The sequence below is a fragment of the Sapajus apella genome, unplaced genomic scaffold, assembly GCF_009761245.1.
Source record: "Sapajus apella isolate SASKATOON/1434 unplaced genomic scaffold, GSC_monkey_1.0 scaffold7, whole genome shotgun sequence".
NCBI classification, from domain to species: domain Eukaryota; kingdom Metazoa; phylum Chordata; class Mammalia; order Primates; family Cebidae; genus Sapajus; species Sapajus apella.
The window spans coordinates 19,566,444-19,572,913 of record NW_022436947.1 but is presented as its reverse complement, the minus strand read 5'-3'; the positions used below and the strand labels follow the sequence as shown (position 1 = coordinate 19,572,913).

Here is a 6,470-nt window from a genome sequence, read left to right as displayed (position 1 = left end):
AGTAGCTAGGATTACAGGCGTGTGCCACCATGCCTGGCTAATTTTATATTTATAGTAGAGATGGGGTTCTGCCATGTTGGTCAGGCTGGTCTCAAATTCCTGACCTCAGGTAATCCACCTGCTTTGGACTTCCAGTGTTGGGATCACAGGTGTGAGCCACTGCACCTGGCCTGAACAATGGGTTTCTGTTCCCTGCCAGGCCACAGAATTATTCAACCAAGCCAAATACATCATTTCATGGTAACCTAGGAGTACACCATTGTCTCCATACTGCAAACCTGCCTCATACAGTCCCTGTTGGTTCACTGTGCTCTTCCGTGTAACCCCTGTGTGGTCCTGGGTAGTGTGTGATGTCCTCCTGCTCTGGGCTGTGAGTGTTTGTGACTAATAAACTACTGTCCTCTGTCCAGTGTTGTGTGTTAGGGTGAGGTCCCTCTTTCACTAATGGGGTGAATAGGAGGTGATTAAAACAAGTCATGAGTAACTCTCTAACCCAAATTTCGTAATTTAACAATCACTTAAGAACCATTCAATATTTTCTTGATCAAAAAATACAAAAAACAAGAAGTGAACTCCTCAGCTTAGCATGTAAGAAACTACAATGTCAGTCTGTGCCTACCACTCCAACATTATTTTCCACAACTGGGAGCTACTCCCCATTCATTCTAGAACATTTTCATTGTTTTGTAACTCTCTATGTTGTCACAAATAGGTAAGGCTTTGCTCTTTGTTGTTTCTTACATCTGGAAAAATACTTAATCTCTTGTCTAAAATCCTAAAAATACCAACTCAGCATCTCCTGTACTATGAAACTTTCCTACACACCCCTCCAAGAAGCGATGTTTGTGTTTCCTTTATGTTCTCACTGCACTGTTGACATAAATCCATTAAAGCACATATTGCTCTATATTGCAACTATTTGTTCATGCATACTTTTCTGCTGTATTAGTCCATAACCAGCTTGAGAACAGGGTCCTGTTCTTACTAATCTTTATATTTATGGAACCTACCATAGTGACTATCTTCTGAAAGGTGATATCAGTGTTTCAAAATTCCACCACAAAAAATGCTGTTGAATGAATGAATGGATCATTGTGTAATTGTGTCTAGCTAACATGAGTTTTATAGCTACAAAACTCACTTGGCAAATATGGCTTGATTTCTGCTTTTCTTCCTTAACCCCTCTGTTGAGCTACGTAGTATAAGGCTTAAGAATTATCCAGGTATGGGAAACTCAGATCCTCAGTCATTTCATGGAATCTGTTGGCCACCACTCAGCTGCTATTGATTTGGTTCCTTTGAGTGTGTCATCTGCTTTCTGCTTCTTGTGCCTTCTCAGCAGCCAAGAACTCTCTGGCTGATTTCTCTGCACACCTCCAGGTTATGCAGCCTCCATGAGCATTTCCTTGGGCACCACACTCATCCTGCCTATACTGCCATTCTGAAACCATGCTTTCAGTCTTTTTGAGCTATGCCCTGGGAGACAAAACACATTTTCTATCTGCACTGGGACCACTTAAACTTATCTTGAGTTTGTCTCACTTGTATTCCACAGTCTAAAGATTCTCTCTATCACTTTGGATACTCATTTTAAAGTCACGGTAAACTCTACCTCTTCAGATATTTCCTAAAGGGAAGATGTCATATTCTCACTTCCATGGGAAGAGATGTCTTCTTCTAAACTTCTAGCACCTGTGTATACTTACATATCTATATAGAAAGATATACAGATGACAGATAGCTATAGATGTGTGTACACATTTATACACATTAATGTGTGTATGTGTGTACATGTTTATACTCATTAATGTGTGTATATGTGTATATATACTTATGTGTATGTGTGTGTGTATGTACATATGTACTCTTCATTTTTTTCAACTATATGATGTATTTGTTTTGGCTTTTCAAAGACAGCTTAAGCTTCCCCTCTCTGTTTTTGAAAGATTCTTTAAAAATAAGTAAATATCATGCACAAATGTTATTATTCCTTTAAAGAATTATGTATAATCTAACCATTGTATATTACTTTTGTACCCTTCCATTAACATACCACTGTAAATTAATTTTATAGCTGTTTGGTGAACAATTTCCTGGCAAATGAAAAACAGCAAACTTTACACTAAATCATATTTTCATACCAAGTCAAATTCCACTACAGCAATGACCATTTCTAAATGTCAAAAACTGTTCTTCAGCTTTAGCTATGGCCCACTTACTTTGTATAATACTTAATATTAGAGCATTCTAGTATGACAATAGAATTGGGACAATCCCTGAGAGTTCATGGTAATTAGATTTGCAGCTGGCTTTAAGTCTTTTCAATTTTTTTCTTTTAAAAAATTTAAACACAATGGGGAAATGAATTAAATATTGCATGTCAGTTAGCTCACTTATATTGTAAAACAATCACAATATCAAATTACACATGCCATCCATCCATGGGCTTACTCATCTGTAAGAAAATAGTCTCACGTTCTGTAAAATGAAATCAAACTAAAATATTTAATCTAACAAATTCAATATTTCATAAGCAATAAAAAGTGACATTTCTTTGTCTGAAGAAACACCTAAATGCCTGGATAAAGACATGTACTTCTAGAAAAAGATTGTTTCTTTTGTTTAGATTGTGCCAAGTAGAAATATCATCTCTATTACTGTGAACATTTTTATTATCATGTCTTGACAGGAGTGTTCTGGTTGAGAAAGCACTTTCATTCTAACATTCTTAATCCCTACTGGCTCTAAGTTTCTAAGTAATTTTTAGTTTCAATCCGTAACTTTTTATTTCTTCTTGTTTTGGAAGCTTTGATAAAATTCACTGTGGCCCATTTATGGTTATCGGAGCATAAAAATTAACAAAACTTCATCAGATAAATGCTTTTCCAGGTGCTCTGGGGATAGTAAATGATTTTGGAGAGTCAAACTTCGCTTGGAATATATTTAAAAAAACAATTTCATCAGCAGTAAGACTAACGAAATAAATGAGTGGTTGATTGAGAGTTGGAAGGCATGTAGAATCTGGAACCTGAATAACTTGTTTAAGTGGCCTAATGGGTCAGTTCTATTTGGTGAGTAGGAATGATGAACGATGAGCAGCAGGTTGCTCTGTGGCTGCACAATTGCCCCACTCCTAACATGTGATTTCTACATCTTTAATATCTTGGACACTTAGGCCCCAAGTCTGTTCTTTGTGCAGGTTCTCGCGTCAGAAAGAACAGTGAAATAGGAGAGAGAGGAGATTAGAATGGTATTCAAGACTCAGTCCTCCCTCCTCTACCCACTTTCTATATCTCTCAGAAAAGCCAGAGAGAGAGAAATCTCCATGACTTGTCACTGCTCTGAATCACAGCCATATCTCAAGTTATTTGCCCTGCAGTTTCCTTTGTTCCTCTTTCTTGCCCTGAAATTCCAACAACTGAGATTATCAGAAGGAGCAGCTGTTATTTAAGGTTACAGTTATCATGACTATGGCAGTGCTTTTGGTAGAAAAAGTCAAGTCAGTTCACCAGTGTCAGGGAACAGAGCTACGGAAAGAAGAGCTGCCTCAATGAGCCAGTATTTATTGGATGGCTACTACCCGACTGGTTGAATGAAAATCAAATGATAAAGCAGCTCACCCATAATTCCCATAATTGTGAACACTGTTGGTGCTCTATCAAGACCCCCTCTGGTCCCTTTTACCTGTTCTGTGTGTTCCCCCTTCAGCTTCTGTGTGCTGTGCTTTTCACTGCTCATCCCTACGACCTTCTTAGAGAACTGTCCTCGGGCTAGTGGAGCTGCTTGCTGGCTTGCACAGACAGCAAACCACCTGCTCCAAATCACATGCAAACAGGAGAGAGAAGAGAGCTGTGGCTGCAGCACCCAAGATGTTATGCTCATGAAAATGTTGGCAAGACTGTCTGGAATAATTAGAATAATTTTAGGTGGGATGTGGTAAGATTAGACATTTAATAACATAGCGATATTAAAATGTCTCATTTTATAAACCATGGAGATGTCAGGGACTTTGAAGTTAATTTTGTCCCCATTTTGCTCCTCATTTGTACCTTACTTAGAGAAAGTCACCGCTTTACCATGTGTAACCACTACTTTGTAGTCTTACAGAGTTACCAATTCTACTGCCCTTGAAATTCTATTATCTTTTTTCCTATAAATTAAGCCAAACTTTTAAATCTCTCATCTAGCAACTATTAAATATATTTAGCCAAACTCTTTGTGTTTTGTTATATTTGTTTTTGTCTAATTTTGTTTGAAAGTGGAAAATGGTCTGTCATCATTGTCAGGATAACAATCTTTCATACACTGGAAAACTATTATTATGTTGCTTCCTCTCAAGTTGACAAAATACTTCCCTTCTTCGCTTTCCAACCATTTAATCATCTTGCTGTCTTCCGAGTCTTTTTAAGTTTCTTTTTCTCTTAAGTTTACAGCCCAGAACAACATAATATGTTAAGTGAGTAACCAAAACCTGTGAATATTTGGTGGCTCTGCTGAACATACTGTACATTTACTTTAGGTTTCTTTCTGAAATGTTGCGTTAATGTCTGTGTTTTCAATGCCTCATGAATGAATTAATGAATGAAATCAAGAGCAGTATACTATGGATATACGTTTTGTTGCAAACCTTAAATTTTTTTTCCTGTGTTTCAAAAGACAGCATAGGTAAATTATTTTGTCCTTGGAGTTAGGATGTGGCATGATGGAAGGAGAAGTAACTCTTGCAAAAGGCATTTAAGATGTGGGCTTGACACCACATGTTCTCACGGATAAGTGGGAGTTGAACAATGAGAACATATGGGCACAGGGAGGGGAACATCACACACCAGGGCCTGTTGGGGGGTGGGAGGCTAGGGGAAGGATAGCATTAGGAGAAATGCTTAATGAAGATGATGAGTTAACAGATGCAGTAAACCACCATGGCACATGTATACCTATGTAACAAACGTGCATGTTTTGCCCATGTATCATAGAACTTAAAGTATAATACAAAAAAATTAATAAAATGTAGAAAAAAAGAGACAGGTTTGAATCCTGACTCTGCTATTTTCAGCTGTAGTATCTTGGGCAAATTGCTCAAGCCCATCAATGATACAGTCTCCTTATCAGTGAATTGGGGACTTTGATAGATACTTTGAAAACTGCTTTGAAGATGGAGATGATGCATATTATAACACAGTGGTCAGTAGCCCTTTAATGAATGGCTACTATTAACGTCATAGAGACCTTCAGTTTCAAGGAGAACCCAGTAAGTCTGGATAAAAGGGCCCTGCCAGCTGGTCCGAAGATAGTAAGTTATCTCAATTGATTGTTGACAGTCAGTTACAGATAAAACTCCTTATTCTACTCTTTCCCCCCTTCTCACTACTGCACTTGACTAGTATTTAAAAAAAAAAAAGGGAGGGGGGCCTTGCCTTTCTTGAGAGGTAAGTTTTCTCTGATATGTTCACAACAATGGCTTCTTTTGAGAAGCCTTTGCCTTATAAAGAACTTTCTGATTTCTTGGAGATAAGGTATGATGAAAGGAGGACCCATGTGGAATCAGGAGACCCAAATCTCTATCTTCTTCTGCTGCTAATCATGTCTGTAGCCATCAGCAAATCACTTAACCACTGTGGTCTCCAGTTTCCTCATCAGTAATAAAATGAGGCAGTTGGAACAGAAGACCTTAATGTTCCTTTTAAGATTTTGTTGACTCCAAGAGTCTTTTTGAAGAGCTCCTGGGAGACTAGGGGAAGGTAGTGAAGACAGTTGAGATACAAATATAAAGGAGGATCTTTAGATATAGAAACAGGATAATCTTCTAGAAAGAAAAAAAAAAACCTTACAGTTAAGGGTATACTTAAAAAGAAAAGGAAAAGCATTGATCTTTTAACGTAACTTGGAAATGTAGGTTCTTATCGGATATTTTGTAAAACCCTTTGGCATTAAAATCCTTTATCTGTGTAAATTACATGTTCTTAAGACTGCTTCTAATGGTGCTAAGAGCTCAGAACTTTGACTGAGATAGCATTAGGTTGAAATAAGAAAGAAAAAGATAATATGAAGGTAAGTGAGGTTACAATTGGTTGGGGTCAAGATGGTTAATGACGTCATATTTTTTCCTTTTGTGCTTATGATCTCTACATCACATGCATTTATTTTTCAGGACAGGGATTATTTTCATTATGATTCTGAGATATGTACAGAGAATTACTTCCAGCTGAGACAGGCTTAACAGAGTCCTTGGTCGAGAGAGCATTAAGATACCTAATGTGCTTTATTTCACCTCTGTAAATGAAAAACTAGAGAGAAAGGATGTGGTTTTAGCTCAGTCCAGTATTACACAAGTTTGTTGCCAGAGGAAGTACTGCTATCTAAACAAAAAGGAATTCAGTTTAAGTTTTTCACCTCAAATGACAAATCCATGATATTTGTGCTGCATCCACCCCTGACATTATCACTATGACTCCAACTACCTCGTTTCTCTT

General features: G+C 37.6%; 1 long non-coding RNA gene across 1 annotated transcript; it reads left to right on the top strand.

Moving 5' to 3' along the window:
- Positions 1-305: 305 nt before the first annotated feature.
- LOC116550012 lies at positions 306-5,398 on the top strand. The gene is made up of 3 exons (XR_004268201.1): positions 306-319; positions 609-611; positions 5,288-5,398. It is a non-coding gene; the product is annotated as an uncharacterized LOC116550012 (long non-coding RNA).
- Positions 5,399-6,470: the final 1,072 nt, after the last annotated feature.